Genomic DNA, 19,344 nt, shown 5'->3' on the forward strand with positions numbered 1-19,344 from the left:
TGTTAAATTATGTTCCCTCCATATCCACTTTGGTGAGAGTTTTTTTATCATGAGTGGATATTGAATTTAGTCAGATGTTTTTTCTACATCTATTCAGATGATCATGTGTTTTTTTTACTTTTCTCTTGATGTGTATCACATTGATTTATTTGCATATGTTGAGCCATCCTGGTGACCTTGGGAAGAGTCCAGCTCAGTCATGATAAATGACCTTTTTTATGTGTTGTTGGATTTGGTTTGCTAAAATTTTGTTGAATATGTTTGCATCTATATTCATCAAATATTTTGGCCTATAATTTTCCTTTCTGGTGGTATCTTTGTCTGCTTTGGGTATTAGGGAGATGGTGGTTTCATAGAATGTCTTTGGGAGTGTTCCTTCTTCCTCAGTCTTTTGGAAGAGTTTAAGGATAAAGATAAGTTCCTTGTGTTTATTATCACTGTCACTAATTTTTTTTTTTTTTTTTGATCTGTATACTGGCTTACTTTAATGATCACTTTCCAGTTGTGATTTCTACCATCCTATATCTTCTTACTTCTTTCCCGTTTAGAGAAGACCTTTCAATATTTCTTTTAGGATAGGTTTTGTGTTGTTGTATTCTTTTAGTTTTTGCTTGTTTGAGAAGTTCTTTATTTCTCTTTCTATTTTAAATGATAACCTGCTGGGTAGAGTATTCTATGTTGTGAATTTTTCCCTTTTAGAACTTTGCATATATCTTGCCACTCCATTCTGGCCTGCAGTGTTTCCGTAGAGAAATCCACTGATAGCCTTATGGGGTTTTCCTTGTAATTAACTCTGTTTTTTCTTGCTGATTTTAGAATCTTCTCCTTATCTTTAACTTTTGTCATTTTTATTATAATATGTCTTGGTATAGGTCTCTTTAGGTTTATCTTATTTGGGACCCTCTGTGCTTCCTTTATCTGAATATCTGTTTTTCCTTCCTTACATTTCAGAAGTTTCCAGCCATAATTTCTTTTAATCCCCTTTTCTCTTTCTTCTCCTTCTGGGATCCTTATTATGCATAGATTGGCATACTTTGTATTATTCCATAGATCTCTTGGATTGCTTTCATTTGGCTTTCAATCTGCTGTCCTGATTGGGTGATTTCCCTTATTCTATCTTCCAAAGCTCTTATTCCTCTACAGTATTCATTCTGCCATTCAATGTCTTTACCTCAGCTTTCAACTCAGCAAATGAATTTTCTAATTTTTCTTGGCTCCTCCTTATAGTTTCCAAGTCCTTTTTATAGTAATCTGCATTACTATTGATAGCCATTCTTAATTTCTTCAGTATTTTCATTACCTCCTTTTTGAACTCAGTGTCTGTTAGACTGGAAGAGGTTTGTTTCATTGTTTGCTCCTTCAGGGAAATTCTGTTCTTTTGGCTATACATATATACACACACACACACACACACACATATGTATGTGTGTGTGTGTGTGTATATATATATATATATATATATATATATTTTTTTTTTACTCTGTGAGTCTAGGGGAAATCATTCACCTACTCTAGTCTGGAGGGCTATCTATATGTGGGAGCATCCCTGGGTAGCTTGTGTAGGTTTATTATTTTTTTGGCATGAGGGCTATTTTTTGTTTGGAAGCTGGTTATCTTTTTCTTCAGTATGTGCAGACCATTATCCCCTTGATATGGGGTGTGCAGGTGCATAGCTCATGCCTACTTCCAGGGAGGTTGTGACAATGCGTGGTGCCTCAGGTCATGCCTGGTTGCCAAGCCCTTGGCAGTGGTGGCAACCCATGGGGGAGGTGGGGGCGGTGGGCTGCACCTGGTTGCTGGGCCTTCAGTAGTAGCAGTGACTCCCATGGAGGTGGAGGCAGTGCTCAGTCACAGGGCCCTTGGCAGCAGCAAAGGCTGGATGCTTGCGTTCCCAGGGAGGTGGGGGCAAAAGTCAGTGCCTGGTTGCAGGAACCTCAGCTGCACTGGTGGTGGTAGGCTGCAGGGCCCTTAGCGCTGACAGTGGTGGGGTGTGTGCATTCTCAGGGAGGTGGAGGTGACAGGCAGCACTGGGTCAGAGGGCCCTCTGCAGCAGTGTCAGTCCCTCGGGTTGGAGGGGATGGCAGGCAGTCATGAGCCACACTGACCTATGGAGTCTGCAGTGGTTTGCACCTGCCCTTGTAGCCCACACAAGAGGTGCCCTGCCTCCCAAAAGTCTGTTGCACACGCACAGAGAAAGAAGTTCCTATGGTGGTCCTGATTGCAACTCCACTCCCAACAATGTTGCCTTTCTTCTCTGGCAGGCTCAGACCTTCTCCCATACTTCTTTGGCTGTAGCTAACTGCTCCCTAGCCCCTTCAGGCTATTTCCACACAGCCAACCCAATCTTCTCCCTGGAACTGACTTCCAAAGCCTCAGCCTTAGCAACCAGACCCCACCTGAGTGTCTGGCTAGATTGTGCTGGGTGGTGGTCCTGATCATCTGTGTGGTTTTGTCTCTCTGCTTTGCCCTCCTCAGACTGGCTACTGTGCTTTACTCTAAGGCTTTGAGGTTCCCCCCCTGTCCCAGCTGATCTCCCTACCAGCCGGGGGCTTCTAGGGTGCAGATTCCTTTCCTCTTTAACAGCTCCTTCCCAGGAGTGCTGGTCCTGTCCTGTTTCCTCTCTTTTTTTCCTTTTGTCCTACCCAATTATGTGGAGATTGTCTTGCCTTTTTGGAAGTCTGAGGTCTTCTGCCAGCCTTCAGTAGATGTTCTGTGAGAATCATTCTATAGGTAGATGTGGGGGTTTGGGGTATATTTGTGGGAGAGGGTGAGCTCCACATCCTGCTCCTTCAACCATCTTGATTCCACTCCCTCAATATAATTCTTAGTAGTTCCATATAGTGTATTGTGAGGATGTTCCATTCATTGTTAATTATCCCTAATTTCTTGGGTGTTTGGTTTCTTTCTCAGTTTGTCTTCCTTTCACTGACAAGTAAGACCAATCATCTTTTTTCTCGTATGACTATTTTTTTTTTTTTTTTTTTTGCAGAAGATGGCACTGTTTCCTAGAAAAGTGAGTGAAGTTACCCTTGACCAATTAAGGTATAATTTAGAATCTTTCATATGATAGTGCTTACTGAACTGAGGTTCTCTGGGGAGGGGAAGCATTAAGAGAAATGACCATAGGAAGGTCTGAAAGAATGAGAGGGTGAAAAATGGTGACAGAATCAGATGGTGGTAAAGAGCCCCAGCCTCTGCACTGAATGGGAAGATAATCTGAAGTCAAAGAACATCACCATAGGGATGAGATGATTGCCTCCTCCCCCTCGCCCCCCCAAGTAGAGTGAATCCCAGTACTGCAGATCCTTTCCTGAAATCTAGGAGCGGGGAGCAGAGAGTAAGCACCCCAGCCAGGACGGCACAGTGAAGCCTGAGCAAAATGTGAAGAGAGAGCAAGGCAAGTAGGTGAGGGTACCAGGAAGAAGGAAGGGGAGGAGGAGAAAGGAGGAGAAGAAATGGTCACCGAATGTAGCCCATTATTAGGGAACTAAAAATAACTCCCAAGAGCGTCTCCCATTTTAGAACCATCCGAGTCACTATGCTGTCCACCTGAAACTAACACAATATTGTAAATCAACTTCCCTTTAATAAACAAGAGGGAAAAAAGAAAAGATAATACCTGAAAGATGATGAGGAAACAACAGGATGACTAGGAAGAAGAGACAGCAGAATTGAGAAAATAATTTGGGGATCAAACCAATATCATGAATGGACTGATGAAGCAAATAATAATAGCAGCTAACATTTATTGAGCATTTAGTATGTACCATACACTGCTTTGAATACTGTATATGGATTATTTCCTTTAATACCTATAAAAATACTGTAGTAAGTGGTATCTTCATTATCAAATGAGGACACGAAGACACAGGGTGGATAAGTCATGTTTACTCATTAGAATATCGCAGAGACAAGATTTTAAGCCCAGACATGTTCTATGATACTATTAACGTACATTTATCCCAGTTATTAAAAGGCACTGTTTGTATCCATCCATCTGTACATCCATCCATCCTTCTACTTATATATGCCGAGGATACTTATGATATCTATTGCTGGTTGATTTTTTTTCTTTATGCTTTTCTGTATTGATTGAATTAAAAAAACAGTATTTTTATCAACTTTACAAAAGAATTAAATGAGTATAGTAATGTAACAACAATAATACAATGATTGTAGTAATAAGCACTACCACTCATATTCCTATATCATAAACTTAATAATTCACTTCCTTATTTATCTTCTAGCTGATCCACACATTTTATATTAGTTGCTTTAAAACAAGATGGTAATTGTGATATGATTTCTTTTTAGATTTTGGCATTTGAAGATGTCTCAATACACCAGTCAAATTATGGTTTAGTTTTAGACCTTCTTCACGTTTGAACTGAAACTTCTGAATTGAGTCCCACCTACACACCATTTCCTACAACCCTTCTCCATATGTATGGTGCAGTTTGCTTTTTCTGTTTAATTATTGTCACTCTTCCCCACTGGAATGTAGATTCTATGAAGGCAGGCTATTTCGTCTGTCTTAATTGCATCCCCAACACCTAGAATAGAGCCTAGTATGTAGGATATGCCAGACATGTTTGTTGAATGAACTAATGAATGAATGAATAATAGAAGTGGAATTTAACAGAAAGTTGCTTGGAGAAGGAGTCATGGAATCATTGAATCCTTGAAGTGAACTTCAATTTTGAGTACCATTCAACTAGATTTTAATTGTTATTATGGCAGTTTTTCCACATTTAATTCATAATCTGCATTAAAAATACACAATAAATACTTATTTCACGTGCTTAAAATATTTCAAGCTTGCATATCACACCCACACATACCCACAAACACTCCTTTTTTTTTTTTTTTGTCTTTTTGCCTTTTCCAGGGCCGCTTCTGTGGCATATGGAGATTCCCAGGCTAGGGGTCGAATCGGAACTGTAGCTGCCAGCGTATGCCAGAGCCACAGCCACGCGGGATCCGAATCGTGTCTGCAACCTACACCACAGCTCACGGCAACGCCAGATCCTTAACCCACTGAGCAAGGCCAGGGATTGAACCCGCAACCTCACAGTTCCTAGTCGGATTCGTTAACCACTGAGCCACGACGGGAACTCCAGGATTCCTTTTTGAAAAGATTAGCTCTAAGGCAAAAGCAAGTGCTCTTGACTTTGGAGGAAGAGCCCTAAGTTTTTCTGCAGTCATGTGCTAGTAAAAGATTTTCTTGTAGGAGTGGCAGACTGGCAGCCCTGAAGACCAGGTTTGGTTCATAGAGCTTTCCATTTGATTTCATTGCCAACATTAAACAAAAGATTTCTTTTAAATAATGTTTTTCAGGGTGGGGGAAAAAATGTAATTGTAATGTATACATGTAAGGATCACCTGACCCCCTTGCTGTACAGTGGGAAAATAAAAAAAAAAAATGTTTTTCTGTTTTTCTTGAAAGTTGGCAGAACTGGCTACACCAGATCCATAGTTTCACATAATTGACTGTTGCTTAGTAGCTGCTGCCGCTTTCAGCTAGAGCACAGTGCTAGAGTTTGCCACAGTCCACACCATTCCATAACGTATTCCTGACTATCTTGTGCCTGAGTCACTTTGCTCAATCACATCACCTGCCCATTCCTGTAGTCATTTGAGTTTGCCATCATGATCTAGTTTTTTTATTGAATTATCATTGATTTATAATATTGTGTTAAAGTGGTGTACAGCAAAGTGATTCAGGGGTGTGTGTGTGTGTGTGTGTGTGTGTGTGTGTGTGTGTGTGTGTGTTGGACTTGCAGAAGAGAAGTGAAGGAGAAGTAGAAGGAAGGCAGGAAGTAGGAAGAGACATTCTGGATGTCTTGAATTAAAGAAACTTGAATTAAAGTCATTTGCAGAAGAATCATTTCACCACTCCTTTTTCTTCTTAACACAGGTACTTCAATTCTTTAAAAGCATTTATTTGTAAAAATATTTTATAATAATTTAAAAAATACTTTAAAATAAAAATATCTAAGAATTTTTTTCAGTATTTGAACATTTTATGAGTATATGTAAGATTTGCTAATTTTGATGAAGCAAACAAAGGACAAGAATTTACTTGTTGCCATCTTTTTATCACCAGTACTTGGTCCAATAAATGCTCATAAAATGATTTCTCACCCAGTCTTTATTATATGTAAAACTGATGGATCTGAGAGACACAGTCTCATTTTATCCCGGGCTAGTCTCTGTGGAATACCACCTAATAAAAAATAAAATGTTTTACGGAGGCAGGTAGCGGAAGGAAGCAGGAAAACAGGAACAATTTTGTCTTGGTAATACTAAAAATGAAGTAATCAATAGGGTGACCATATGTTCTTATTTGCTGGGACAATCCCAGTTTATTCCTACTGACTTGGCACAATTATTAATAGCATCACTTTTCACTCTCAAAGTGTCCTTGTTTGGATGATAAATTATATAGGCACTCTATTAATCAGGCCCCTGATAATCAAAAGCTATTTGTAATCTAATTGCAGGGACTTAAGGTTTTGTATTGTTTGGGTGGAAAATGACGGTCTAGCTATCTAAATTGGAAATTATCAAATGCATTAACATTTTAAAAAGAGATTTTATATACACATGTATGTAAGTCACTTTAATAACACTGCTTTATACTCTTAATTATTTGTATAATTATTGCCACTGGTCTTCTTAAGAACATTCTTCCACACTTGGAAATATGCTTGTTTTTATTTTCTCTTAATGCCTTGCAAACAATTTTGCTCTTAGTGGACATTCAATAAACATTTATTCAATGGAATTGAGTAAAATGAAATCAAATTTTTATTTGTCCCATCAGGGATAATTTGTGTTGTTTTATCTTCTGGTCCACAAACTGGGAGGAGTCAGTATTCGCTATCAATTTGGCATATTTGCATACTTTCTCATTTTTTGTGCTTTCTCATCCTTGTGATGCTTTGTCCTTAAAAGCTCTAGTTGTGTATTGTTGCAAAGCATTTCTTTCCTGAAATGGTTAAAAAAAATTATGTTCATTAAGGCAAATTGTCCAGCAGTGGCTTTGATTTCTTTGGATATGTTGGACAGAAATGGTATCTTTTTTTATTTTTTGGCCAAGCTTTTCATCAGAAGGACAACAGGAGACTACCAACAGGATGTTGGCCATAACTTAACAATTTTCATTAGTTAAAAATTCAATGGATAATTTTCTGGCCCTGTAAAGATTTAAAGAGACTCAAATAAGAATGACATAGAGGGGTTCCCAGGTGGCGCAGTGGGTTAAGGATCTGGCGTTGTCATTACTGTGGCTGGAGTCACTGCTGTGGCGGGGGTTCGATCCCTGGCCCAGGAATTTTTGGATGCTGCAGGCGCAGCCAAACACACACACACACACACACACACACACACACACACACACACACACACACACAGGACCAACCTTTGAGAACCTGTATATTTTGTATTTGAGTACCAAAACTTCTGGCCAACTGGCAAGGCACTGAGCTCTTCTAACAAGTTATAGGGTGGAAATTATATCTCTTCTCACCCATCTGCTCTAGGGGCCATAGCTCATATTTAGAAGTAGCACTACTTGCAAGGAAGAAAAAAAAAAGACCATCAATGAAGGTTAAAAAAGAAGACTAAAAGGCCATCAGTGAAATAACAGCAAATACAGCAACAAAAAAGGAAGACAAATCACTATGTAATATTCATGCAAAGGTCCACATTCTACACCATCGTCACCTGGCACAGTCAGTCTACACAGGTTCCTGTATAGCCTTTTCAAAAAACAAAAGGCATTTGCTTTTAATGACATGTAAGGGTGTTTCTCTGTGAAGGGGAGGCAATAGCCCTTCGCAAAGTACGTTAGCAGAGTCAAAGCAGTGAGGGTTGAGCTACAGAAGGAGAGTCACATAAATAGAGGGAAATGCTCAAAAAAGGAAAGAGGAACAGAGAAGGTTTGAGAAAGGATAACTAGTGAAAGCAGTTCTCTATAATTTTCTTTTATCAGCTTTGAGCAGCTAAAGGAATCAATCACTTTTTTCTTAGTTGACTACATCCCTTAAAAAGGTAAAGCCTTCTGCCACTGGCAGAGAAAAATGACTTTTTCACCCTCTTCTGCTACTGCGTTTACAGATGATAAAACTCTCTTCAGTGGCTCAGCCTAGGTTCAGCTGGGCAAGTCAACTGAAGATAAGAGATGTACAATATAGCAACGGCAAAGAGCCTGTTATTCAAAAGGATGGACACATCCTATAGTAAGGTACCTTTTCTCTTTTTAGTATGAGCAAGACCAATATAAAGCAATTTTCAGGAACAATCTTGTATTAAGAATCATATGGAAATACTGCTTATTTAAGACTCGCCTTAAAATACTACTAATGTTTTGGGAAACCAGTTGTGCTCAATGGTGTAATAAGTGGTATGACTTTTAAATATATGTGTTTTCACTTAAAAATGATCCTTTCCCACACAGGATATATTGGTTTTAGCTATGAGAGAAAAGGGTAGTATTAAATGCCTGGCCTTGAAGATAAGAAAAAAAAAGAGAGATACCTTGATTTAAAGAGATTCTTCAGCATAATATAGTTTTTATCTTTTGGAATTTTCTGATACATTTGTATTCTATTCTTGTATTTGATCTACAAAGTGTATTGCTTTTTTTTTTAACTTGTTGAGAATATATCTCTTAATTGGGATGTTCTACAATATTGTCTACTTTGCACATGTGAATCATTCTTTAAGACCTAGGCAAAATGTCACATCCTCTGACGTCTTCCCTGACATTCCCATGGATCAAATGTTCTTTCCCGGGCTCCAGCTGTGCTTTACCTGTCATGCTATAGTGGAGTCACTAGGAATGTGTGGGGAAGGCCCAGAGGTGAGGCAGCTTTGCCTGGGGAGTCAGGAAAAGCTTCAGAAAGTGACATGGCAGCTTGATCTAGGGTTTGCCAGGTACAACAAGCATACACTTAGAGTTCAGTGCTGATGAGCATCTCCTTTATGTGCAGAAAAGAGTCCCACCAGACTCTCCTCAGCAATTATCTGGCACATATAAGTACTTGGTATTTGTTGATGGATATTGGATGGAATGAATGCTAAACCGAGATGGGCATGTTCCTTTATCATCCAGTTCCGCCAGTAGGTTCATTTCCTTCTCTTTTGTTTCTTCATCTGTATCACAAGCCCCTATGGATCTGGAAGTGCCAAGTGGCTTTGAATATATTCAATATCTCTACTTATCTCTCTGCTCCATCCAGAGGTTTTCAGTGAGAGACTTTACCTCCACCAGGAGGTAAGATTCCAAACATTCTGAAAGGTGTTGCTAATGAGGCCTTCTTATTTGATGTATGGTTCAAATAACTTGGCATTGTTCATTGTGAAATGTAATTGTTGGCATGTTTTAAAATGTCGTGTTAAAAAATAGGGTGTGTGGCCTCATACATATATGATTTTCATACTTGGTTTTTGGGTTGATGAATTTCAGATTTTTTTTTTTAATTTCAGATTTTAAAAAAAGCAGAACAAATTTCTTTGGACTTCATCATCAATTAAATGACAGGGGAATGATTTTAGTACTTTTAACTGTGATTAGATACCAAAGGATAGCCACATGGTCGTGCATATATGCTATGACTCTTCTATAGGAGACATTGAAATATGACATCTAATGGGCCTTGACCGTAATAATTCATACTCCCTTCAACTGGAGACTTAGCTAGAAATGGTAAGATATACATTTTGGGTGGGTTTTGTGTTATCTTTTGCAACGTACCATTCTCAGTTTTTTTTTTCCAGTGCTTGATATAATCATTAATTTTTTTCCCCTATCCTCTTGATGTTCTATCTATTGCTTGGAAAACACTCTTATTTTCTGAAACATGAACACAAGTAGGGAAAGTGAGAAACCTTCCTGAGGTAACCTCGGAACAGAGGAACTTTGTGCATTATGCAGCCGAGGCCATGCCAAAATGCAATTTGGAGGGTGTCCAGCCCTTCATTGGAAAGTAATGGTTTTCACTGAACTGAGTTATGACCAGCTGTTTACAGACAGTCTGTGACATACTGATAGAGCAGAACACCGTATGTTGCTTTCCAAATCAAATGATACAAGAAGTGTGACAGAGTGGAGAAACATCTGTCATTAGCAATTTTCAGCACGCTTCACTAATTCTGGACAAAATACGAGTAATGAACTTACCGCAGGAAACTTCAAATACTACCACTGCTGAAACAAGGATATAAACAGCCAGTCCTCCTAATGGCTTCTAATTTAATTCATTTGCAGTAAGAAACAAACAAAGTGGGTTATTTGTTTTTGATCATGGGGTAGGAAATACGAATGCTGATCACAAATGCTTATTTTAATCAAAGAATATGGATGCCGGATGCAAGTTTCTTCAAGTTCATTTAGAAAGCTTTCATTGTTTTTTTTAACTGTTGAAGGGGGTAGGTTGGGGTTTTTTGTTGTTGGAAGTGGAGATGGAGAATGTCTCCAGCAGGGATGCAGTCTTCCCCGTGTGCTGTCTGAGTGTGACAGTCTGAGCCTGGGGTGGCCTAGGGTTCTGACAGATTTGTTGGACCTGCAGTGATATTTACATAATATTCAACGTTCCTAGTCTTTCTACTAAGAAGCTCGTACAGAAGACTGTATTAGGTCTGTCTCAAGCTGCTTCCCCCACCACGTCTCATCTTGCCTTTTTTTTTTTTTTCCTTCCTCTGGCTGGTAATTTTCATTTTGCAGTCCCACAAATTTTCACAGCTCTGTAATGAGCGCATGGTCCTCATACAGCATCCACATGGTTTTCTACCGGTCGACGTCACACTGTTGATGAGATCTCGGAGCCAAACCATGTGAAGGCTGCAATCTGTGAGCATTTTTCTTTTGTATCTTTGCAATCAGTTGAGCTATTAAGCCCTGAACATTCAAGGCCTACTCAGCTCAGTTGACTCCCCGTTAGTGCCAATCCGGCAACATTCCTAAATGGACAGAATTGAGTTTGACTTACGAAAAAAATAAAAAATAAAGAAAGGTTGTTATTCTTTAGCCGAAGTTTCGACTAATGTTCAGAAAAATGGCAATGGGAAATGCAGAGATGAGATCTTGCCCAATCTGTTGGTGTTCCACCGATGGGACCTCCTTTGGACTCTGTCCCAGAACAAAAAGACTGAATGCCATTCGGAACTGATGACTGTAAAATGAGTGTAGGAGGTCCTTGAGGAGCTTCTTAATTACAAAATTATTCATGATAAAATGGCACTAATCACAAATTCCCATTTTCTTATAAATTTTAGTGTGGTACCCCATAAAAGTGGTTCATAGTGTGTTTTTTTGGTTTTTTGTGTGTGGGTTTTTTTTTTTTTTTAAGCACCTTAGATAAACCAGATCCAGCCTCAGAAGGTCGTGGAGGAAATCACCCCCAAATAACTTTAAATCTTTCACTCTTCTTCTTCTTCTTCTTTTTCTTTTTTTCCAAAAGGGAATGACGCCTACTGATGTATCTTCTTTTTTTAAGCGATCCCTACATAATCTTATGGTTGAGGAGAAATACTCTAAGATGTGTAAATGCCAGATTCTTCTGGTTTTTATAGACATCTGCATTGAAAAACAAAACAAAGTGAAAATATAGATGCCATTGAAACCCATCATTACGTTTGTGATCTAGATAATAAAGTAAGCAGACCCGAGCAATTCGCTAACACTAACGCTATTCTTTACATAAACAGTAAATGTTTAGATTTTCCTGTTCACTGACTAACAGCACACATATCATAAACACTAAGCTGTTAGAGTACGTTTCGTGTGTTGATTCACTTTAACAGTTGTTAGTGTGAAGACAGGAAAAGAAAAGTGGGTGTAATGAGACCATGTGCAGTATGCTGTGAAAACAGAGGCCCTTATTTGGCATAATGGGTTGCACCATAAGGGCCATAAAATTGTGCATGTGTTAGTATCATTTTAATTATTACGGGTGCCACATGTTAAGCAGAATAGCGGAACTACTAAAACAGCTTCAAAATCCTTACTGCTGATCGCTGCATTTAATTACAAATAGGAACATTTGGAGATAGGTCACCATAAAACCCTTCTGTTGTCAAATGAGCTCAAATCTGATTTTTGTAATTATGTTTTTATACCACAGATCCTGTTGAATAACTATAGGGAATAAAATTTTAATAAGTGCTGATTAAATGTAGGTACATCTTGCTTCCTAAGAATATTTATGAATGCTCGACGCACTTACATCAAGGTACCATCCCTATTTTCCTGTGGACAGTGCTTCGATCATTCAACCTTAATGCAAATAAGCTGAATAAATTTATGTGCCATGAAATATTGTTTTTTTTTCCATTGAAGCATAAACGCTCTGGATTTCAATTATTCATTCTGTTTGTGAGCACTGTGTACTATACTGTAATTCTCTAGAACCAAAGTGTTTTCATTACCCTATGAGTCCATGTCAGACTCAGTGGGATCTTGCCAGGGTTTTATCAAGAAAGATGACAACTTATGTTGATCCTAGAACAAATATGGTTAGAGATGGTAAGTTCACTTCTTTGTCTTTCCTTTTTTCAGAATTAGCTGTTTATTGGTTGCCTCGGCTCTAAAAAAAAAAATCACAAAAACACATTGTGTTTACCAAGGGAAATGGTGCTTTGGGGTGTGTCACGTGTCACATTCCTGTCTTGTGAAAAATCGTTTTGAAACTTTGTATAATGGTGAGGCGTTCTAGTTCTTTTGAACATGTGGTAATTTCACTGTGTTTCCAATAGAGATGAGAAATATAAGACGAACTGAAGGAGGAATTGCTAATGGGTAATGGCACATGAAAGTCATGAGTTATTACAAAGAAATATGCCAGACACAGAGCTGGTATATCTTAAAATTGGTATCTGTTAATGTTGGTATGGGATCTCACAGATTAAAGTAGGTACACTTACAAGCTGTCCATATGGATGCATAAAGTCATGGTCTTTGTAAAAGCATAAAACAACTCCTACTCTAGGAAGCAGAGAAATTTGATCTTTTTGATCAATACTGTTTCTTTGGAAGCATCACATCCATCTGTGTGTTCCAGTAGACCATGTCATTGAAGAAATTGCTTGTTGAATTTGGAGAATGGAATCTAGTTTTCCAGCAAAGATAGATTGTGAGAGAGTTCTGTTTGTAAAACTCCCCCAGATTATCTGTTGTTGTTAAGGGTTTACTACACATTTTAGACAGCGGTTTTAATCTCCGAGTAGTCCCGCAATGTAATTCATTCAAAGAATAGCACACGTGCTCCAACCCAAATCTCCATAGTCCGTGTTTCAGATAAGCATTAAGGTAGCACTTCAGTCAAGATTCCACTAGGAGACAGATGCCCTCCCTGTTGGCAGCTGGTTGTCTATCACTGAATACTTCATTCTGATCTAGAAACAGCCTTCAAGGTTGCACAGAGTAACAAATAGTGCTTCTCTTTGAAGTAAAAAAACATTATATATGAACGGCCCTAAGGATGGGAGATGGTCCCTATATGAGAGCTGTGCCTTCCCTGATGCTATATGTTAATTATTTGGATCCGTGGTCTTATAGTAATTTTTATCTCTAAGGAACGGGGCGGTGTGAAGGGGGCACTCAGTCAATGCCAAAGGCAGAGGTTGCAAAGTTCTGCCTCTATTGGTTGAAAGCATCATTTGACAGTGTCAACTTACTTCTTCAGCTCAGTTCTGAGAAGCAAACTAGAAGTCTCTAGCACTCAGGTGGCAGTCTGTTGAACTCTGGTAGTGATATACTGTAGAAGGTGCTAAGGGTTAGCTGGAATTGATGAGCACATTAATTAATTATTGTGGAAAATCTGAGAATCACTGAAATCATTCATGGGAGTAGATAAGGAGAAAAACCCCACAAGTACAAGAATCATTTACCAGGAGCAAGGTTTAACATTGTGATTCCATTCATTTATACTCTTGTAACATAGGAACAGGTTTTTAAATCAATAAGAAAGAATAAAGGGAAGTGCAGGCAAAGATGAATGGCAGATTGGAGAGGGAGAAGAAATGTCTTGTTTTCTAAACTATTGGTGCCCTCTTTAGCTTTTAACAAAGATTGATCACAATTTCATTTTAAACAATTTTGTAAAAGAATGTGGAAATTTTAAGCTAATAGATGTTTACTGAGAAACTTCCCTTTCTGGGTGTGGGATGTGGGGTACAGCAGTGAGCCGTTCAGGCTGGACCAGGCTCTTGGTGAGCATTCTCTGGAACTGCTAGGCACACAAGGCCACCTCTAGGTGGTTCCCATTTTAGGATTTAGACAGCATCTCCTTCCTTGTAGAAGAAGGATTCAGATTAACATCTTTTTAATCTGAAAAAAAGCTCTAAATCTCTTTTATTCCTGTGAAACCTGAAATGTGCCTGGTGCTGAAGATGCAGATAATTAGCGTTCAGGAAGCCACAGAGACGGAAAGCCTGGAAAGCATATATCAATCCAAAGAATAATCTGTTTCATCAAAATCATGTGGTCATGGTTATAACTTTGAAGGTGTGGCCAGGCTTACTTCGTATTCTGTTGCAAAAAAACTTCATCACAACCATCAATTGTAGATCAACAATTCAGAAACCCCAACTAGCTTTATTTCTACCTGACCCCCTCTGAGTTCTGAAGAACTTTCCACTGGAAATCTTTATGTCTCCTTTGAGGAAAAAAATCATGATTTACTTCTACCACAGAGGGATCCATAGGGAGCACTGATGATTTTAAGACGATTTATCTCAAAATTATTTTCTTCATGTCTTTGTGGTCAACAGACCTAAGTGCCAGAGGAGACTCTGTTTAGCAGAATCACCTTCCTGAAACAATTTATGTCTTCTGTTATTGCTAACTGGAGAGTTTCTATTTTTATGTTGTATTTTCTTATTAGAGGATGTAACTGCTGGTGAACTTGGTCCAAAGAGTTTATTAGCTAGTTGCTAGAGATGTCTTAGACACCTGCCACTTACTTGGCTGGCTGGCTGTTCTTGAGGCTAGCCGTACTAGCAGAGAAGCTATGGGCAAATGGCATCATGGTTTCTGGCGCACTTTCCATTCTGTTGTTCAGAGTTCATTTAAAAATCTCTCACAGATAAAACAGTTCCCATGCTGGGTTTCTATAAGACTTTTCAACACTGTAACCTAGATCCTGACTATTTCACACACTCTCAAAATTTTGACTGTCATGAAATTTAATCGTCTTCCTTTTTCACGGGAAATTTGGTTTCCATGATCTTACGTGGCTTTTGTAAACTCATAAATGATGGCGACTGCAGTTTCATTTTGCTATAGACAGATGTCTATTCATGTATCATAAAGTACTTCAAAGCATTTTCCCAAGCTAAGTTGGAGAAAAATATCTTCTACTCCTTCCGAGAAATTTAAAAGAAAAATTTTCTAGAAGCTAGTCTTACAGTGGTTGTGCTATGAGGCATATTATATTCATTCGTTGACCACAAATTTCCCAAGGCTCATATGTTTCCATATGTCCTATCTTGAACTTGCTGTACAAATTCTAAATTAGAAGTGAAACTATTCTCATTAATACTTGGCATTTATAATTATTTAAATGTTTTATAGTAAACATAAGCAAATATGTAGTCAAGGGTATTCATGTTATCTGTGTATGTGTGTATAATATATGCTTATATATCCTTTATATAAACATATATACTTATGTTTCATATGTACCTATAAATGGATGGATTATTAGCATTTTTATGGACACACAGTTCTTTTAGTTTCAGGTCGAAACTATGATTTGCATCAAAAGCATTTTTTAAATTCAGGAAGTAAAAATGTATAGTCATGATAACTCTGGACCAAATGGAATAAAACATCTCGGAAGATTTGATTTCTCAGATTTTCCCTGTACTGGCCTTTTAGGAGAGAAGAGAATCAAGAGGAAACCAGCTGATCTAGGTTTTTTTTTTTTTGGCTGTTCCTATTGCACACAGAAGTTCCCTGGCCAGGGTGAACCCACACCACAGCAGTGACAACACCAAGTTCTTAACCACTAGGCCACCAGGGAATGCTTATTTTGGGGGAGGATTCCGGAAATTTTAAGAATGACTTCTAGAAGATGTCCTGGGTTAGGACCCATTCAGGCCTTTGAAATTTGCATTCCCATGTGGAAAAAAGACTGCTTGACACACTCCCCTTTGCTCTCTCGCTTTCTCTAACCTCCACAGTCAGTTCCCAAGTCATGTATATTCTTCTGTTACTCAGAATTGCAGGTAACGTGTCCTGGCCCTCTTTTCTGTCCCGGTGGACTCTCCTTCTCCCTCCCAGCCCTGCATCCTCTCGTCCTGGCATCCCCAGTGCCTAGCATGGTGCCAAGTCTGTGGTCATCACTTAGTACTTCTGTTGTGTTGAATGGAATTCTAGATATTGAGATGGTTGGGCATTAACTGAAAGAATTAAGCAGTAAGAGTGAGCTGGTTTCCACTTAACTGAATTTTCTTGTTAACTAGAAATTAAGGACAAGTTTGATGTGTGTGTTTCAGTCCTTGCTTAGAAATGTTCCTGCTGAATTAAGAAAAGTAAAATTAACATGTCAGCTCTTCTACTGAGCATGAGTGAGTTTCTTTTTGGTCTAGACCCACGTTAAACTCACCTTTAGATCTGGAGTACATCCTGGTCCAGCACATCTCAGGGGTTCAACAATTAATTTGTGGAATAACTGAAAGAGTTGGTTATCTTATTTATTCCTATAACAAATATTTTTTTGAATGCCTACATTTTGCTGGATTTCTAATAACCAGGATTGGTGAAATTATAATAATTCTCAAAGAGAAAATTCAGTTCATTGAAGCCATGCCCGCACCAAGCTTTCAGTTGCTTCAGTTTTCTATTAATTGTGACTTAAAGTCAAGATTAAGATTTTTGGCCAGAAATCCTTCCTTTAAGGAAGACCTAAGTAAAAAGTGCCTTGAGGACAGGAACCTCAGATGTTGAGTTCTTACACCAGTCTTCAACAAAAGGAGGTCGGTGAGGATCGGAAATGTAAACATGCTTCAGAGACACAGACCAGAAATTTTCAGTTGACAACCAAGTATGAATATCCTTGCATGTGTGATGGATTTTTTTTTTAATTATTAGAAATTACACAGAACTAGAAAGATGTTTAGGCTCCAATTTAATTTTGCACTCCTTGACGTTTCATCCAACCTTCATATTGTTTGACAGTATGTTGCATGACTATTGCCTGTAAGTGTGAAAAGTCAAGATGAGAGTTCACAGCAGGTTGATGGCCTGGAGATGAGAAGTCTGTCTGAGGACACTTCAAAGTTGTAAAGGTATTATTCTCACATGGAGTTATTTCTCAGTGGGTGTGAACAACAGCTACTCATCAAGCTGGTGTAGTGTGAAATAGAGTTTCCTGAAAAATGATGTGCAGACATATGCAGAAAGCCACATGCTTAGTACATGCACAGACTGCGTGCCTAACTTCCAAGTGTTGGAATAATTGCCACGAGATGAGCTAGAAACTCAAAAGTCCCCATCCTAAGGTGCCAGGGAGAGGCATGGCTTGGAATCACCACCTATATGTTGGGTTCCAGGCATGCACGTGTTGAAGGATAAAAAGTGAACAGTATGTCTGCTTCGGAGAAGGGTGCTTTGAAGAAATAGGAGGGATCTGGTTGTATACAAGATATCAGAAGTCTTTCTATAAATGCTGGAAGACCTGCCACATCCAAGAAAGCAATTTTGTTCATCCTGCTGTTCTTTGTGTCACAATTCAGGGGTCACAATGGGGTTTTAGTCATCTCCACTGCCGAATGAAGAGATTCACATGCAGAGGGACACCCCTGCCCTCTGTGGTGTGTGTCTGCTGAGCAAGTACCAGCCCCAGGTCACACATAGCTCCTCACGCTCACTGTATATTCCATTTCTATATTCCATTTGTTTGCACCTCTTCTCCAAATAGCTCAGGTGCTGCACACAGACCTTTGCATGAATCTTTTTCTCATTGCATGGTCTCCTCATGACTTCTGACAAATGCACAGAAAGGAGGGAGGCATTCAGAGAGGAAGTTGCATGATTTTGAATAAGACATAAATAAAACAGATCTACCTGGAATGGGGAGGGAGAGAGGGAGGAGAAAACACATCCAAGTGTTTGTGCATGTATTTATTTTATCCCACATGTTTAAAAAAGGATTCAAGTGGCTTACCAAAAAAAAAAAAGGTATGTATGCCATAAGGCCTATGAAAATATAAACAGAAAATACAAATTTTGAGAAGTAGATAGATTTAAATATGCTAATAACCACAGGGGTTAATGAGAACAAGGGTGACTCCTCTCACGACACAGATGGAGGTTTACTTATGGGCAGGTGTGCTGATTCCGTGCAGTTAATCTTCAGGCTCATTCTGTGGGAGGCTCTCGTGAATTCTTTCCTTCAGTTAGAAAAGATCCAGAGAAGGCGATGCACCTTACTAGGAATCCTAACTGGGCAGGTCAGGAGACAGCTGTGGCTTCCTACTCCAGAGCTGTTGCTGTTCTGGGAGGTCTCTTTGTCCTGCAGCGAGAGATGGCCAACCAAAAAAAACCGTACCAGGGCAAATTGTTTCTCATTCTCACTGGCATTCGTTTATTTTTTTAAATAGCTTTTAAATCATCGAAGTAACACATGTTCCTTGCATAATCCCAAACAAAAGTATAAAGATGAAAATAAAGATCTGTAAAGCAATTGCTCAGCAACAACCCTATTATTTTGGGGGTGGCGTGCTCTTGTGCTTTGGTCTCCTCATGCATACACACGCCTATGTAATAAAAGCCAAGGGTCCTCCTTGGCTCTTCACTTTCTCTCACACCCAGTATCCAATGTAGCCTGCTTTCTTCACCTTCGCTATTCAGAGCCCTGGAGCACCTTTTCCCACCCCCGAGGCTGGAAGCACCTGCTCGGAGCCATCACCAACCCTCCCTAGCACATTCTCATCACTTCCTCCCACAGTCCTGCCGTCCTTTCTTTCAGCACCACGTCAGAGCAATCTCTTGAAGATGCAAGTCAAAGCCTGTCTCTCCCATACTCAAAAATCTCCAGTGGCTTTCTAAGTCACACAGAGAAAACACCCCAATTCTGCATTATCATCATCTACCAAGCCTTATACTCTCTGATCTATCCCACCCAACCCTAGATACCATTCCATTTTGTATTTTAATTATTGGCTACCTAGTACTCCAGTTAACAACTGTGCCATAGTTTAGTTAACCAACTAGCTATTGATTAATACCCTGGCTTCTAATATTTTGCCTGCTATCGACAAGGCTGAAACAAACCTTTTGGCATGCATGTGATCGTACAATTATGCAATTTTGGCTTCATCAGAAATGTGTCACCG

The 19,344-nt window shown here is 39.1% G+C and overlaps 1 long non-coding RNA gene across 4 annotated transcripts in view; it reads left to right on the forward strand.

The window, feature by feature from the left end:
* LOC110260285 (uncharacterized) overlaps positions 1-19,344 on the forward strand; it is a 493,307-nt gene that overhangs the window by 234,531 nt on the left and 239,432 nt on the right. For 2 of the 4 annotated variants that reach the window (XR_002343281.2, XR_014843745.1), the window contains exon 2: positions 2,990-3,042. The exons of 1 other annotated variant lie outside the window; for it this stretch is intronic. This is a non-coding gene — a long non-coding RNA (uncharacterized LOC110260285). Of the gene's footprint in view, positions 1-2,989; positions 3,043-17,185; positions 17,296-19,344 lie in introns of all 4 variants that reach the window. One more of the 4 variants, XR_014843743.1, reaches the window with a different exon arrangement.

Source organism: Sus scrofa, chromosome 4 (assembly GCF_054392235.1).
Source record: "Sus scrofa isolate SSC_HxYL_T2T_F1_AM1 chromosome 4, Sscrofa_HxYL_maternal_Yorkshire_Landrace_v2.0, whole genome shotgun sequence".
Taxonomy (NCBI): Eukaryota; Metazoa; Chordata; class Mammalia; order Artiodactyla; family Suidae; genus Sus; species Sus scrofa.